Here is a 19,061-nt window from a genome sequence, read left to right as displayed (position 1 = left end):
GACTCCCGGACATTCCTGGCAGATGGTACAGAACGGCTGGTAACCATCCTCATCATAGCAACTGGAGGCTGAGCTCTATCAGCCCCCACTTTCATGTCTAAAGAAAAGATTCTGTACTGCCTGGACTATGATAGCAGCGGGAAGCTGCGCTCCTCTCCCCCTCCCCCTTTAATGTACTGCCTGGACTATCATAGCACCTGGAGGCTTCCTCCCCCTCATTTTATCTCACTAAAAAGTCAGTATTTCTTATTCCTGCATTCTTTATTATTTCATCACACAAATGGGGGGACAACTGCCATGGTAGCCAAGGAGGGTTGGGGGAGGAGGGAAGCAATGGGTGGGGTTGTTGCAGGAGCACCCCATAGAATGGCATGCAGCTCATCATTTCTGTGGGATCTCTGGGGCTCTGACAGGGAGTGGCTGTGCTCTCTGGTTCTCTAGTACACTTGCCCCATATTCTAGGCAGGACTGACTCTATTTTTAGACAAAACATAAAGAAGGTAATGACCCGTGGAATCATTCCCATTTTTGTCCACGGACCCCTGGCCGACCTCAGTGAGGCCAGCCAGGAGCACCCATGACACCAGCAGATGGTACAAAACAACTGATAACTGTCATCTCATCGCCAATTTACAATGGCAGACGGTGCAATAGGGATGGTAACCGTCTCTGCTACCTTGCAAAGGCAAATGAATGCTGCTGTGTAGCACTGCAGTACCGCGTCTGTCAGCAGCATCCAGTACACACACGGTGACAGTGACAAGGCAAAACGGGCTCCATGGTTGCCATGTTATGGTGTCTGCCAGGGCAATCCAGGGAAAAAGAGCGTGAAATGATTGTCTGCCGTTGCTTTCACGGAGGAAGGATTGAGTGACAACATTTACCCAGAATCACCCGCGACACTGTTTTTGCATAGGGATCTCACCCAGAATTCCAATGGGCGGGGGAGACTGTGGGAACTATGGGATAGCTAGGGGATAGCTACCCACAGTGTAACGCTCCAGAAATCAATCGGTACATGTACGCACACTGCCGAATTAATGTGCTTAGTGTGGCAGCATGCACTCGACTTTATACAATCTGTTTTACAAAACCGGTTTATGTAAAATCGGAATAATGCCATAGTGTAGACATACCCTGACGCTCCTTCATACAGTCAGCAGCCACTCAAGATGCCTGGAATAATATTGTCTTGGTGAGGGTCACCTTTGCCAAAGATGCATCTCCTAATATAATCATTTTTTCTTATCCCTAAATAACTAAATTTAAACTCTCTAAGTACTATGTATATCCATATACAATTTAATTGCTGGACTCTGTGGACACTAGAAATTACTTCTTTTGTTTTAAAAAACTGTTTATTTGCCTAAATGCTAAGTCAATAAGTGGGATATAGGTTCATGAAGAATAAATGTCCCTGGGTATTTTGTTACAATTGTGTTGTGTAATGATGACTGCAACAGAGTGGGATGTGTCTGTATCAAATTATGAACTCTATTTTGTGCTGTCTGTTGAACACTATTCTGAGCTTGCCTCAAGACAGCATATTGTACAGCTGCCCTGCCTGGGAAAAGTGTTTGATACCTCACTGAAGAGTCAACTATAGACTTTGAATGACTGGCAAATCTCCATGGAACAATGGCCTTTCTACACAGCCACCTGCAGGGGTGGTGGGGTAAGCATGGCAGAGCAAGCTTCCTAGGTAGAACACATGGCACAGTGACAGAGGCCTACTTAAGAGTGGGGCTTTCCTCTGTGCAGGGGCCTGACCATCACCATATTGTAAGAACGACTTGCAGGAAAGAGAGGGCAGGAGGGACTCTGTCCAGTATGACATGATGACAAACCTGGTCTCAAAGAAGGCATGAAGTCAGACTGGAAAGGGCACATCTCAGGACTTTTGTGATTTTCAAAGATTTGTAACTCTCAGGTACTTTAATAGTACAGTGACTATGGGTAAGAAATGTCTTTGCTAAGTCTGTGTTTTGTGTTTTCCTGCTACGGTGTCCCTGAATGGGTTAAACTAGAAGACCAGACTACCCATAGCCTTGGTAAAACTCTGAGGGTGCGTGTGTAAGTGACTGGGGCAATTGGGAGGGCTCAGTGTTTCCACTACAACTGCCTCTTGTTCAACCAATGCAGATTTGCTCTCTGTAATGTTGAACTGTAAACAACGTTAGCTTTATTCTGCACAATGTAAGTGCACAAAATTGTCCATTAAGTGCATGATTAATAATGCTGCATAGGACAAGAAGCACAGAATGTGATCCTGTATTAATGAGAATGCTACTGCAGGCTAATGAAGGAAATGCACACCTCAACACCTCATTTGTACGTTTATCCTGTCCCCTCACTAGTAGAAACATACAGTATATATTTGTACATATTCTGCTATAATTTGTGTGCATAAAAATAGGCATCTTATATGTCAGCCCATGTTTGTGTATAGCAAAAATGCACACTCCCATCATCCAGTCTTAACAAATATGACCTTATTCTACACGCTGCAGTAAAGGTTTATTAATTGAGCTAAAAAGGACATAAGAACAGCCACACTGGGTCAGACCGATGGTCCATTTAGCCCAGTATCCTGTCTTCTGACAGTGGACAGTACCAAAGGCTTCAGAGGAAATGAACAGACCAGGGCAATTATTGAGTGATCTATCCTCTGTTGTTCAGTCACAGCTTCTAGCAGTCAGATGTTTAGGCACACTTGGAGCATGGGGTTTTGTCCCTAACCATCTTGGCTAGTAGCCATTGATGGACCTATCCTCCATGAATTTATCTAATTCTTTTTTGAACCCAGTTATACTTTTGGCCTTCACAACATCCCCTGGCAACAAGTGCCACAGGTTGATTGTATGTTCTGTGAAGAAATACTTCCATTTGTTTGTTTTAAACCTGCTGCCTATTAATTTCATTGGGTGACCCATGGCTCATATGTTATGTGATGGGATAACTAACACTTTGTCCACATCATTCATGATTTTATAGACCTCTGTCATATTCCCCTCTTTTCTAAGATGAACAATTCAATTCTTTTAAATCTCTCTTCATATTGAAACTGTTCCAGACCCCAAATTATTTTTGTTGCCCTTCTCTGTACATTTTTCAAATGTAATATGTCATTTTTTGAGATGGGGTGATCAGAATTGAACGCAGTATTCATAATGTGGGTGTACAATGTAGGGGTATTTTCTGTCTTATTTTCCATTCTTTTCCTAATAGTTGTTAATATTCTGTTAGCTTTCTTGGCTGCTGATGCACAGTGAGCAGATGTTTTCAGAGAACTATCAATCTTTTTCTTGAGTGGTAGCAGCTAATTTAGACCCTATCATTTTGCATATGTAGTTGTGATTATGTTTTAAGTAATGTACATTACTTTCATTTATCAACATTGAATTTCATATGCCATTTTGTTGCCAGTCACCCAGTTTTCTGAGATCTCTTTGTAATGCTTCACAGTCAGCTTTGGATGTAATCATCTTGAGTACTTTTATCATCTGCAAACTTTGCCACCTCACTGAATTCTCCTTTTTCCAGAAGTTTTACTAGTTTTTTAACAGTACTGGTTCCAGGACAGATCCTGAGGGGGACCCTGCTATGTGCCTCTCTCCTCTGTGAAAGCTGACCATTTATTCCTACCCTTTGTTTCCTATCTTTTAAACAGTTATTGATCCATGAGAGAACCTCCCCTCTGATATCCCATAACTGCTCACTTTCCTTAAGAGCTTTGGTGAGGGAATTTGCCAAAGGCTTTCTGAAAGTCCAAGTATACTGTATCCACTGGATCACCCTTGTCCGCATGTTTGTTGACCCAGCCAAAGAATTCTAATAGATTGGAGAGGCATGGTTTCACTTACAAAAGCCATGTGGATTCTTCCCCAACATATTGCGTTAATCTATGTGTTAGTTAATTCTGTTCTTTACTATAGTTTCAACCTATTTGCCTGATACTGAAGTTAAGATTACTGGCCTGTAATTGTGAGGATCACCTCTGGAGCTTTTGTTTATAAATTGGCATTAGATTAGCTATCCTTCAGTCATCTGGCACACAGATCGATTTCAGTGATAGGTTACATACCACAGTTAGTAGTTTGGCAATTTCATACAAGTTTTTTCAGAACTCTTGGGTGAAAACCATGAGATCTTGGTGACTTATTGTTTAATTTATGAGTTTGTTCCAAAAACCTCTGCTATTGACATCTCAGTCTGGGACCGTTCCTCGAGGGAATTAAAAAGAATGGCTCAATTATTGGAATCTCCCTCACAGCCTCTACAGTGAAGACTGACGCAAATAATTCATTTAGCTTCTCTGTAATGGCCTTGTCTTCCTTGAGTGCATCTTTATTGCCTCCATTGTCCAAGCCCCACTGATTGGCAGCTTTCCTGCTTCTGACATACTTAAAAAAAATTGCTGTTAGTTTTTGTCTCTTTTGCTAATTGCTCTTCAAATTCTTGTTTGGCCTAATTATTCTTTTACACTTGACTTGCTAGAGTTTATGCTCCTTTCTATTTTTCTCAGTAAGATTTAACTTTCAATTTTTAAAGGATGTCTTTTTGTCACTAACCACCTCATCTACTCTGCTGTTTATCCATGGTGGTATTTTTTTTGTCCCCTTACTTCTTTTTTTACTTGGGGTATGCGTTTAGTTTGAGCCTCTATTATGGTGTTTTAAAAAAGTTTCCATGCAGCTTGCAGGCATTTCATTCTTGAGACTATTCTTTTTAATTTCCATCTAACTAGTTTCCTCATTTTTGTGTAATTCCTCTTTTTGAAGTTAAATGGTACTGGGATGAGTTTCTTTGGTATTTCCTCCCTACAAGGACGTTAAACTTAATTACATTATGGTCATTATTACCAAGTGGTTCAGCTATATTTGCCTCTTGGACCAGATCCTGTATGCCACTTAGGACTAAATCAAGAATTGTCTTTCCCCTTGTGGGCTCCAGGACTAGCTGTTCCAAGAAGCAGTCATTAATGGTGTTTAGAAATTTTGATGTACTTACATATGCATATTGTAGCTCTGCATTTGCATTGCATATTCAGGTCTTGTCTACACACACAAGTTGTACCGATTTAGCTAAATCAGCTTAGAAACTGGTGTAATTAAATCAGTGCTACCACCTTGTAACCCCTTATTTCGGTTTGAGTGCATGATCTCAGTTTACCTTAGGTTACCAATTTAAGTTAAATTGATTTCAGGCACTTTTATACCAATTAAAGAAAGTCCATTTGAGCTGGGGTTGGCACTGATTTAACATCAGTTTCTAACATATTATAGTTAAATTAGTACAATTTGTCTGTGTAGTCAAGACCTCAGATTTGGGTAGCTCTAGTAAAAGATAGCTACTTTTTCACTCAACACACCTATGAAAAACCACAGATCCATAGCTAGCTGTTTCTATTTTTTTCGTTATCTCCTCTCAGGAAAATATATGCTTATATTAATGCCTTTGCCTGACCTATTTTGACAGCTTTTCCTGTTGCTTAACATTATTTTGAATTTATCAGAGTGGTTCTTGCTACCTTCTCTAATCCTTCGATCTAGCATCCTCACAATGCATCAGAAATGGTTTATCCAATCTTGGTTGCCTCTAACCCATCAGTTGAAAACCTTTCTATAGTATGTCAAATATTTCTGTAATACTTGTTCAAATTGAAATTTAGATGATGCTCTCTTCTCACACATCAAGAAATTTTACATTTCTGTGATTTGGAGTTAATGTTTTTTCCCACCATTCTAGAAAGAAAAAGGGATTTGATTATCTATGGAGGAAGATCCACAGTTCTTTTTCATTCATCTTGGAACAGCAAATATGTATTTTTACATTGTCATCTGAAAAGATGATACCCTGAAACTACACTATTGAGCTTCTCATGGCTGTTTTAGAGGGAGTGACCAATTTACTGGCAGAAAAAACTCAAAATCTTCTGGGATAAGATTTTATTTAAACCAGATTCACCCTCCTAGTCATGGCTTAGAGTGCCCATCCAAAAGAAGTAACCTATGGTACTTTAGCTGTTCACCCATTGCAACAAAGCTGTCAGCTATGAATCCTGTTTTTAAATTTTGTTCATTGACATTTTTCATTGTATCCCTGTTTTTCCTGCTAATTAATCTTCTGAATTTCTTACAGTACTTAATGAATTCTTACTTGAAAATTTAGATTGTCTTGGATATAAGCACATGGGTTAAAAATTGGCAATAAAAGGGAAACAATTAATGGCAGTGAAACAAATTGTTAAGGGAGGCCATCAAAGGAGTGCCAGAGAGATCACCATTAGGACCAATTTTATGTAATATCTTCATTAATAATCTGGAAATTGTTTTAAAAAGTATGTTAATTAAATTAGCAGGAGTTGTAAGCACAAATCAGAACAGAAGAAATAATACAAAGCAATCTGGAAAAATTAAGAATATGTTCAAGAAATTAAAAAAAAACCCATTATGATTCATCTTGGAAAGAGAATCTGAAACACAGACATGGGGGATATGATATGTGAAGAGCAGTAATTCTATATGAGACCCAGGAGTGATAGTGTAGAGTAAGTCAGATAACAGCTTGCAAGAAAAAAGGAGTTGGAAACAGCCGATGGAGTCACCTGCTGGCTGCAAACACCGATACTGCAAATCACGACCCATAGAGGCAACAGTCCCTATCTAAAAACAGTGGCTTGACTGCACCTAGAACAGTGTATTCAGTTCTGGGCATCTCAATACCAGAAAGATGTTGAAAAACTACTGGGAATTTAGGGCTGGATTCACCACATAACTTGTGCAAAGTGGCCAGTGATGAGTGGTGTGAACTTCCTTTCTGGGCTGGAAAACTTTCTGCTACGAGAAAACTGGGGAAGGCAGATTAGCTACTTATGTGTGCCTCACCTCTAACATTAGGGGAAAGAGGGAGAGTGTTCCAAGGGTGGGGCAGTGGTGGGATGGAGTGGAGCTCCAGCAGTCTCGTCCTACATTGGTGCAAGGTTTGAGGAGGCACCTTGGCTTAGAGTAGGGGCTAGGAGGCCTCATTTAGGAGGCCTCCCCACTACAGTTGCATGCATGCAGCACAGACTCAAAAATGAGAGTACATTGGAAGGAAATACACATTTTCATTAGAAATTTTGTTTCCGAAAACAACTGAAAATTTCTCTAAAAATGTACAGTAAATTCTATATCTGCTTATGCCAGAAGGGTATCCTTATTACAAGTCCTAAGAATCTTGATAGAGTGATTGAAAAATATCACAGAAAATCAATGTAATCATTCACTGATTCATCCTCGAGCCCAAAATTGCCTGAAGCTTCTTCAAAACAACCCCCCAAGGAAACCCTCAAGTGCTCAAATAGACCAGCTATTATCTTCCTAACTCATCTCCTCCTCTAACTTTCTGCCAATTACTTGAGGCTACATAACTGGTGATCTAGGTTTCCTAGCCACTGTTTGTATCTTAGGACCAGTGTACAGAATGATAAACCCTTAAAAAAAAAGAAAAAAGAAAAAAAACTTCATACAACTGAGCTTTCATCAGATTAGGGTATCTTAGCAACCAGTGAAGTATTTTATCTGTCTTTACTAGAATTTGGTGCTCTTTGTAGCACCCTTGAACTGACCCTGATAGCTGGTGTTTCTATCTTTTATCTGACATGACTATTTGAATTATCTGGCAATGGGTTGTGAACCCCTGCCATCTGAGCATAAATGACTAAATTTACTTAATTCTTACCACCCAAACTGATCTTTCTTTAAGTGCCAGATCAGACTCTTCTATGCAAAATCAGCTGTATTATTTGCAACTTTCCCAAAGGAGGACTTAGCATCAACCAATGTTGAGCCTAACTTTATTTTCTGCATGATTTTTGGATAATTAAGCATTCTACATTTCTTCCCCCAAAGATCTTCATCAAAATGTACTGGGTTATCCACCTTTTCCCATTCACTGGCTGGGTTCCTTCCACATAAATGACTCACTCAGTGGAAGCAGGCATTGGTACCCTTTGTGGTGTAGACACATTCTATGTTGTGCTGTGTATCTAAATAAAAGGCAGCATATTTCCAAGCATTTCTACTCCTCCAGGCACACTTGCTAAAACAGAAACCTAAATCCACTTGGTGATCATATTTTGCCACCTTAGGGACTCATTTCCTTTTAGCTTCATTCCTCTTTTCCTAAGTTTCATTGCTATTACCCTCTTGCTCCCTATGCACTAAAAACAACAAAAAAATAATGTGTTCATTATGCAAAATCTTGTCTTTTGTGACCTTTGGCAAGAGTTCCCCAAAGGACTGGCCAAGCTTAATGAGCTCACAAATAAACTACCATGTCAGCCAAAGGCACTACTGGCCAGTTGAGCCAGTGCACATTGCCCTCTCCCAAAGCCACCACTTCACACCTGAGATACCCCTGAGGTGGGATTGCAGGGGTGTTGTATCCACTGGAAAATTGTTAATCATTTTTGGCAGCTCACAGCCAGACAAACAAGCCTCTTTGTGAATGTTCACAAAAGCAGTACTGCCATTTCTTCAATGAAGTGTCCTTTCTTGAAGTTCTTTCTCTCCGCACACAGATTTTTTTTAATGCTTCCATTCTTCTTATTTCATTAATCTGTGTCTTGTATTTTTATTTATATGGGCGCACCAACTGGATTGCTAGGGAAAAGGTACTTGCTCATCTTATACTTGCCTTAGTCCACTTTTCTCTTGCCCTGAGTTATTGTCTAGTTTTGTGGGAAAATGCCCATTTGCCCATTCACTTATTGTTGCTGTGGCAGATTTACAGCAGCTTCTGTCCACTAAGCAGCCAGCTAAAGAACAGAGGAAAAGGGGGGCAGCCACCCTGTTCATTTCACATGTAAAAGATATTGGTAAATTAAGTAAAATGAAAAACATCTCAGTTTTTGGTCAAAATCAGGCTTCACTGTGGTAGAGTCAGAACCCCAGGTGAGACCATATTGACAGAGTATAGAAATAAGGAAGTTAATACAAATTAGCCAAATCTGACCCCTCACTACAGTATGACACACATTTAAAATTTATTGTAGAACACATTCAGGGGAATGGCTTTTGGGAATTCATTGTTCATCTTTCTCTTTCTTCCTCTGTCTCACACACCAACACTCTCCAGACAGCTGCTCTGAATTCTTCAGAAATACTGCCACTCTGACCTCTGTACCATAGATCCATTGACTTACTTCATTTGACTGTCGGAAGTGACAGCTAAGGTACTAGTACAACATGTTCTCACAACTTCCTTGGCAATGTACACATCTCCCTTCCAGCTCACCTCTATATCATGATGCAGAATATCATAACATGGAATGACTAAATAAAGTCTACTTTTTAATTTTTTGTGATATTCTAAAAAGACTAGAAGAAACAGAGAAGACAAAATACATGTTTCATGAGCGTAAACTGACTGCAGAATTTGTGCTAAAGTATGGGGTTGGTTTGTGATAACTGTCATTTATGGGAGATTCTCCAGTGCAAAAAAAAAAAAGGCAACAATGAGTCCTGTGGTACCTTAAAGACTAACAGATCTTTAAAAGACAGTTAGGCATCCAATTCCCAATTGGAGTCTTTTGTGCCTTTGAAAATTTCCCCCTTAGTGGCAAATTTTAAATCAGGATATATATTAATTTGGATTTTTTTTAAACTAAATTGCTGATACTGGCTTTTCTCAGGAGTTGCCTAGGAAATTCAGCACCTGATTTCCCAAAGTACTGAGCACCCAGAGTTCCAGTAGGAATCAATGAATAATTACTCCAAACCTGGAAAAATCTATACCTCAAGTTCAAAATTACTCTCAGCTCAGTCTTTAGATAGCTTTCCTCTCCTCACAGCAATCAGGCCAAAACACTGTCTCCACTACTTTAAGAAGGACCTTCTCTCAATCACATTACTTTTACTGGATTCTGTTTACACATTTAAGAAATACTAGTTTACCCATTTGGATAAGGCAATAAAGATAATACACTTACCACATATGGGGTTGGATTGTGGTGACTTACTCTGTTAATGTACTCCTCAGGCATTCAGTAAGTACAAAATATCGGTACAGAAACTCATCTACAAAAAGTGCATTCTCGGCACCTATGTCATAGGATAGCCAAAGGCCTCTGAATGCCTTGAGAGAATATAATAAAAGCATAATTCCCTAAAGGGGCAAGGTGTGCAAGGATAATAATGAGGGCTGTCAAGCATTTAAAAAAATTAATAGCGATTAATCACATGATTAAAAAAATTAATCGTGATTAATCATGTGATTAATCACACTAATAGAATTAATAGAATACCATTTATTTAAATATTTCTGGGTGCTTTCTACATTTTCAAATACATTGATTTCAATTACAACACAGAACACAAAGTGTACAGTGCTCACTTTATTTTTGATTATAAATATTTGTGCTACAAAAACAAAAATATAGTATTTTTCCATTCACCTCATACAAGTACTGTAATACAATCTCTTTATCATGAAAGTTGAACTTATATATGTAGAATTATGTACAAAAACCTGCCTTCAAAAATAAAACAATGTAAACCTTTAGAGCCTACAAGTCCACTCAGTCCTACTTCTTGTTTAGTCAGTCACTCAGCCAAACAAGTTTGTTTACATTTGCAGGAGATAATGCTACCTGCTTCTTGTTTACAATGTCACCTGAAAGTGAGAACTGTTGTAGCCGGCATCACAAGGTATTTACGTGCCAGATGCATTAAAGATTCATATGTCCCTTCATGCTTCAACCACCATTCCAAAGGACATGTGTCCATGCTAACGAGGGTTTCTGCTCAATAATGATTGAAAGCAGTGCAGACCGACGCATGTTCACTTTCATCATCTGAGTCAGACACCACCAGCAGAAGGTTGATTTTCTTTTTTGGTGGTTTGGGTTCTGTAGTTTCCACAGAGAGCTTTTAAGACTTCTGAAAGCACGCTCCACACCTCGTCTCTCTTAGATTTTGAAAGGCACTTCAAATTCTTAAATCTTGGGTTGAGTCCTGCAGCTATCTTTAGAAATCTTACATTGGTACCTTCATTGCATTTTGTCAAATCTGCAGTGAAAGTGTTCTTAAAATGAACAACATGTGCTGGGTCATCATCTGAGACTGCTACACCATGAAATATATGGCAGAATATGGGTAAAAGAGAGCAGAAGACATACTATTCTCTCCCAAGGAGTTCAGTCACAAATTTAATTAACACATTTTTTTTAATGAGCGTCATCACCATGGAAGCATGTCCTCTGGAATGGTAGCAGAAGCATGATCGTGCATACGAATATTTAGCATATCTGGCACGTGAATACCTTCCAATGCTGGCTACAAAAATGTCATGCAAATGCCTGTTCTCACTTTCAGGTGACATTTTAAATAAGAAGCCAGCAGCATTATCTCTCATAAATGTAAACAAGCTTGTTTGTCTTAGCAATTGACTGAACAAGGACTAAGTGGATTTGTAGGCTCTAAAGTTTTACGTTGTTTTGTTTTTGAGTGCAGATACGTAACAAAAAAAATCTACATTTATAAGTTGTACTTTCACGATAAAGAGATTGCATTACAGTATTATATGAGGTGAATTGAAAAATACTATTTCTTTTGTTTATCATTTTTACAGTGGAAAATTTGTAATATAAATAATAATATACAGTGAGCATTGTACACTTTGTATTCTGTGTTGTAACTGAAATTACTATATTTGAAAATGTAGAAAAACATCCAAAATATTTAATAAATTTCAATTCTATCATTTAGCAGTGTGATTAATCGTGATTAATTTTTTTGAGTTAATCATGTGAGTTAACCGCAGTTAATCGACAGCCCTAATGATCGTGAAAATCAGCGTAGAGAAAAAACAAAACAGAAGACACTGTCATCAATAAATACATTAAATAACCCCCACATATTTTAGATATCCTAATGGCTACAGCCCTGTGAAATTCTTTTAATTTTTTGTAATGTTTAAAAAATTTCTTGTTATTTAATTTTATCCATTCTGAGCTTCTCAGGGGTTTGGGTCCTAGGGTCAGGTCTTACCCCCAGTGGGGTGATGGTGAGACATCGTGGCAGTAGATTGCAGAGTGAGCATGCCCCACATTCACCCCACAGCAATGGGTCCTGTCCTGCAGTGCTGAGCACAGCTCCCTGCTCTGGGCACTGTGATGGAGGGGTGGCCGGGCCAAACCTGAGTGGCACCGTAACCCTCTGCACCAGGTCACAACATCTGGAGTGGGGAGGCAGGCCCAGCCTCACAGATCGGGAGACACAGGAGCCACTACATCAGGAGGAGTTTTTCATTTTATGTTATTTTAATTATATTTTGTGTTATTTCGCATTTGCGAAAAACAAGAGGATATGATTATGGTTATTGAATGCTAACAGTGAAACTCTGACACTAACGTGCTGGATAATAGGGAAGCAGTGAGGTTTCTGGTGTGCAAATGAAGGTCCTTGAGAAGTTGTATTGCTGCCTTTGGTACAACAGTTGAAATCCACGAGTGCTTTTCAAGGTTAGGCCCAAATATAGCACAATTTCTTCATAAAGGTTCCAAATTACTCATCTTTTTCTTCATTTCAGTCCATTGTGGGTTCCCTGAGTATTGTAACTGACCTTTGATAAATAATCATTTCACCACAATTATGAGAATATATAAAAACTAGTCTGCCCCATATATTACCAGTTAATTAAAGGATCTGACAGCCATTCTTAAAAACAAGGCAGTACAACACCACAGAATTTGATTGTTAATCTATCTGGTAGACTTTGAACACACATTTTTGGGAGTGAAATTTCATTTCCATATAGGTATTTAAACAAGTAAGAGTTCACATTTGATATACTCATGTTGGTTCATGATGTATTTTTTTTCCAATGAGAGCACATTACACACCTTGCGTGCCATGTCGTTATTAAATGTCCATATACTTTTTTAATGAATGAGGCTGAGAGTTGATGTTTACAGTATACAGAAAAAGTGCAAATGTAATGTTTTAAAATGTGCACGATGAAGAATAAGAATGTCTGAGCCTTCTAAAAAATCCATTGTACAAGCTAGTATTATTCTGAAGCTTGCACTGTTTATCTTTAAACACAAAAGATAAAGCCAAGTATTTGTTTTGATCAAGAAGTCTTTTGCCACGCAGTTTGCCTAGCTGTGGAGATCATTAAAAATGTCTTTAAAATTCAAAGATAAAGAGTATGTAGGTTGTTCTGGGATGAACAAATCAAAAGATGTAATTGTGCCATACTAATGGTAGCCTAAACGTCCCCAAATATATTGAAATGACCAAACCCTGCTGCATTAATTAACCTGTAAAATTACATATGCAGTGCTGCATTGTCTATAGTATTGGTAACTATTTTATCTGATAAATATCTGATCAATTTTTATTTGCATGTACATTTTCACACATTAACAATGAGAGGACACAAGATGAAAAGATGATTAGAACTAGCTTGGCCATTTTGTCTTGTTTTGATTATCTAGTTTCTATCATTAAAGTTGGTCCCAATTTATCCTGTTCTCATTTTACAGAAAAAAGATCATAAAAGGCACTAGAGATGAAATGATCAGTATTATTTTCAAGGTATTTTAAACAAGAATGCACAGAGTCCTTGGGCCAGAGCTCCAGCAGTTCAAGGCAATCTTTAATCCAGCTTTGTTTTCTCCCTCCTGTGTTCTCAGTCTGTATGTCTTGATGCTCACCCACTAAGAAGCCTCTAAATTACATCACAAAAGGCAGTTGCCAGTTAGCTAGAACATTACCACCACACATTATTACTGAAATGGCAAAATCCAAAATTCCACGAAAATAAAATCTCCACCTGAGAATTCAGATAATTGATTCACCCAAACAAAATGCTGTGGTGTATAATACCACTGTAAAAGCAATGACACTGATTTGCCAGGAAGCAAATTATCAAATTTCACTTTTAATCTCTTAAATTCTGGGGTTGCAACTGATGAAGTGATTTTTAAAACAGTTAAGTGGCTTGATTTTCATAGGGTCTGTCTGAGCACTTACCATTCCCTTTGACTTCAATGAAACTGCAGGTGCTCTGCACCTGTGGAAATCAGGAGATATATATATGTATATATATAAAATGTAAATTACTAGTGCTTAAGAGCTAGAATTCTCCAACATAAATTTTAGACTACTATAGGCTACAAAATAAAATATAGGAGGCTACAAAAGACTTAACGATTTGATCCTGCGCCAGGACTTTTTCCATTGATTTGAATGCAAGTATAATCAAGCCCTAAACGCAAGGTGATTGTAGCCTATAGGTTCTTTAAATACAGCAGCAAAACGAGCAGATATCATGGAAGGAAATACTTACTTAAAAATGAATATTAAGAACCTGCTCTTTTCAAAGGTATCATCCAGTCAAACTCTCTTAGGCTTATTGGAACAAGCAGAAGATACTTTATAACTATTTAACCAAAATTCTATAAAGCTTGGAAGTAGGTTCTGCCTTTAAAAATGAGTCTCAGAACAAATTTTGTTTAGGTAGTCAAATTGTACAGATTCCTTGATTTTTTTAGCTTGCTTTTTCATTAAGCCCTATAAACTGGACTCCAGACAATAAATAAAACTATTGCCGTTAAAAGGTCACATATATGACCTTTCACATGTTTCTTCTGCTCTGTATCTATATACACTGTATACTTTACCTTGAGAAGAGATTCTTTATTTAAGACAGCTTAAACTGTTCAAATTTGTAATGTACTGGGGATTTTGGAATATCTAAAGGGCTTAGTGGATAAAGAACTGACCTTTCATCTCTGAACTCAGTTCCAGTCCAACCTAAGATAAGTGAAAAAGAGTTTTGTGTCAGCTGCCCATATGATAAAACTAACTCATCCTTTATCATTCAACACAATTTGGCACGACTGGCAGTTTTTTCCCCTCATGAGAAGAGCAGTGAATATGGAAAATGAATTGCATCTGTCTGTAGAGAGGGAGGTCCTTCAATTTAGGCTTTGAGGTTATGAATGGGAAGTGCTGGAAAGCTCACACTACTTCTGGTTGCCAGCTCCACACCAAAAGTATGGATAAACAGCAGGGCACAATTTAAAGTACTGACAAGGTAGCGTTTACAAACACAAATGTGTAACCACTTACGAACAGCACCTGGCACTGGAGGTCCCAGGCAGCACATGGAGAACACTGCCCCAGCAGCACCCAGCACACAGAGAATAGCGCCCGGTCCTGGAGGTTGCGGGCAGTACCCAGCACACAGAACCCTCTGTACTGGTATAATTTGTATCCTGGCAGTGCTCACAACATGGTGGGTACTACGTGTTGCACCTCACCCTGCCTCTCACACACAGTGCTGGGCTCCCGGGAACAGAGCAAGCAACTGCATCACCGAGAACAAGTCTGCTTTGGGAAGGGACCTAGAGGGCTTTGCCAACTTCACGCATATCAGAGCAGAGGTCACGTCACCCACCACTGACAGCTGATGGGGCAGCGGGCAGCAGTGTTCAGTGGGAGAGAGGAACGGAGTGGGGGGGACACAGCTCCCAGCATGATTTATGAGGAGAGGCTGAGCGCACTGGGCTTATTTCGTCTGCAGGAGAGAAGAATTAGGGGGGATTTGATAGCAGCCTTCAACTATCCCTGAAAGGGAGTTCCAAAGAGGATGAATCTAGACTGTTCTCAGTGGGAGCAGATGGCAGTACAAGGATCAATGGTCTCAAGTTGCAGTGCGGGAGGTTTAGGTTGGATATTAGGAAAACTTTTTCATGAGGAGGGTGGTGAAGCACTGGAATGGGTTACCTAGGGAGGTGGTGGTGGAAACCTTCCTTAGAGGTTTTTAAGGTCAGGCTCGACAGCCCTGGCTGGGATGATTTAGTTGTGAACTGGTCCTGCTTTGAGCAGGTGGTTGGACTATCTGACCTCCTGAGTTCCCTTCCAACTCTGATATTCTATGATTCTATGTAAGTTTTCCCCACCCCAAACTAAAACCTTACAGTGTATTCCAGGTAAGGTACAAATAGCTTCAATGTCTGAAATTATTCCTTGGCTAGTATGCTTCTACATACATCAGATGATGACATGTTTAAGTTTTTCCCTGGGAAGAAAAGTCCTCTGCCAGAACATAGGTTGCCATGAATTGGAGCTGTGTGTAGAGAAAAACAGGGGAGCTGTAGCACTCTGGAAATGTAGAGGACTAAATGGAACTCACTTCGGAGCCCATTAATGTCACTCCTAAATTGGCCAGACAAGTCACTTGATCCAGAGAGCTGGAGGTACTTCATTCTCACGAGTGGAGCAAAGTGTCTCCCAGCCACTTCCAGTCTGTAAATGAAGCACCAGATCCAGGAATCAAAAACAGGTCACCATGATGCTAGAGAGCCCAAACCACAATGCTAGTTGAACCTTTTCTGTTGGATACACTGCTATTCCATTGGGAATATTTTCAAAGCAGTTTTTATTTGATTTGATCAGGATTAGGTACTGTATCTCCATGACAAAGTTAAAAAAATAAACAACCCTGAAATGTGAATTCAGTCATTTTGTTACTGAAACTCAGAACCTGCAATCAGTTACCATGTAATTAAATGGATTTCTTCTGTCTAGTGAATGTATTAATTATCTGCCCTATAACATAATGCTCCTTCTTCTCTTGCACACAGACATGGTCCTTGGAACACAGTTTGTTTCATATGATACTTTTCATGACTCTTTAGTAATTTAAAACCATTTTAAATAGCAACCAAAAACTGCTGTACAAGTATTTATGAAGACAAGATACCTTTATAGACAAGAAAACCCACTTCAGTGGCATTCATTGATGAAATTTATGTTTAAGATTTATCTGTACATCACACAGCTGGAATTTTTCAGAGATGCAGTAAACTGCAATTTGAAACTATGTCCACCTTTTCAGTGTCTCACAGCTCTGATCTCATGTTAAAGAGAAAAAAATGCTTTAAAGATAATGACACCTTTGGAATGTTAATATTACAAAACTTTCAAAAGGTAAAATTATTTCTTAGCTGAACTAGCAAAGAAGCAGATTGGCTTAGTCCATTTTGCACCTTTGTGCTAGAGAATCACTGGGTTTAAATTACAGCAGCTTCAGTCTTTGCTTTTCAATCCCTTAATCCTTAAGGAGCAGAGGTTTCAGTTCAAGACAACTTCACACAGAACATAAGAAAAGACTCTGTGAGCCTACCTCAAGTATGATGATCATTTTTTCAGCTGTAATCTTTCACTTGCATCCCTTAGCAAAAAAAGACTGAGGAAAACCAGTGTAAAATAATTAATGCATTTTCAATGAAGGACTCTTTTCCACATGCCTGAAAAGCAGTAAATGCTTTCATGTGATCCACTTGCAGACATTTGCACCTATGGTTTTCATCACTATTTTACTGGTATTCCCTCACATTAGTGAGCCTTTGTGAGATGCTTGAGCTCAAATGGAAAAGGAAGCTAGCCTGGGAGGTTTTACATCTGGTAGCCAATGCTATTACTTAAACAAGCTACGTCAGTTTTCAAAAAAGCTACATAGGTCGAATCAGGGCAATTATGTTCTGATCTAAGTCACACACATTTGTCAATTATTTCCAGGTGTTCTTTAGGCAACATATTTTCCTTATCTGTAATTAATATTTTGCTAATAGGGCTAAAGCAAAATGTCAGAGGCCTTTCAACTTGTCTTGATTTAATTAACACCAAGTTCTAACAGTAACTATTCTACAATGCTCACGTTTTCAAGCATTATGTTAGTTTGTGTCACAACCGTTATTTAAATTATAATTTCCAGGTGCGGTGTGGGTTTTTTTTTGGGGGGGGGGGTTGTTTTATGAAAGAGAATGAAAATGTAATGACTTATTTAAGTTTGCTCCCTCAGGACTTAAACAGTATAGAGTGGAAGTGGTCATAATTTATTTTCAGAAGAATTCTGGAAACAGTTATTAAAACCTTTGGTTCAATTGGTACCCAACATTTTGAACCTGCTGATATTTATTAACTTATTTGAGGTTATAGTTGCACACTTTGAAAAATGTTTAACTAAACAGTGCATAAATAAGTATCGTTTACCAACTATGAAACATTCAGATTACCTCTGAAACTCTGAAAGCCAGTGTAGCTGGCACAAACAAGATACATCAGGGAATCATAAAAAAATCAAGGAATCAAAAATACCATAGACCTTTACAGACAAGAAAAATGTATTTTTGATGACTGCTTCCTCTGAATTATAACATTAGAGTCATAATTTTCAGTGAACGTTTTCTTTTTTTGTCTTTCATATGAAGCTTGTGCTAAGAAGTGCTAACAATTTAGAATTATAAAACTCAGCTCACACTCCATTCCTTTTCAGCTAGCTAAAGTAATGCATGACACTTTTTGGAGAATGCAAAATGTATGCAGCAACACAGAGTTAAATTTTTTATTCTTGATCTTCCTCAAACATTGTTTGACCTTAATCAATGTCTTCCAACAAGCTTAATGTGACATAACCCTGAAACAAAAACACACAGCTCTTAGGTCCGGCTCTGGAATGAAAAAGCTGTGATTATTAGTCCTCTGTGTGATCTTTTCAGATTGCACTGATGAGATGAAGTTTAATCTCGTTTCTCTCCTCTCCAGTACCACAAACCACAGGCAGTTTAAGGCAGCCTGGAAATCTCTTACATCTGGAAGAGCAATAATTCATGGGATTTCACTTGACAGCCATGACAGGCAGCAGGGCAGCCAGAAACAACTGTCTCTTATGTTGTGCTATTTGCAAAAAGTCAGAAGAGGAGGAGCAGGCACAGGACCACATCCTTCTTTAGCATATGTTAGAGGAGGAAACCCTTTTATTTTCTGCCAGATGCTCCATGAATAGGTCCTAAATATTACATAGACAGTAGCTATCACTTCCAAACAAAATTCCTTGGTGTCTGCTAAACTGCAAAGCATATGAAGGCCTATTGTCTGGCAAAGGGTCATGGTTAAATTTGCACAGATTTTTTTTATAGATATTTCAGATTCTACATTTTGATTTATAGGCATTTGCACACCCTGCTGTGCATGAATATGATACCATCTTCAGAGCAGGATTAT

This window comes from Gopherus flavomarginatus, chromosome 2 (assembly GCF_025201925.1).
Source record: "Gopherus flavomarginatus isolate rGopFla2 chromosome 2, rGopFla2.mat.asm, whole genome shotgun sequence".
Lineage (NCBI taxonomy): Eukaryota > Metazoa > Chordata > Testudines > Testudinidae > Gopherus > Gopherus flavomarginatus.
The sequence above is the reverse complement of the archived record's forward strand: the minus strand, read 5'-3'. Positions refer to the sequence as shown.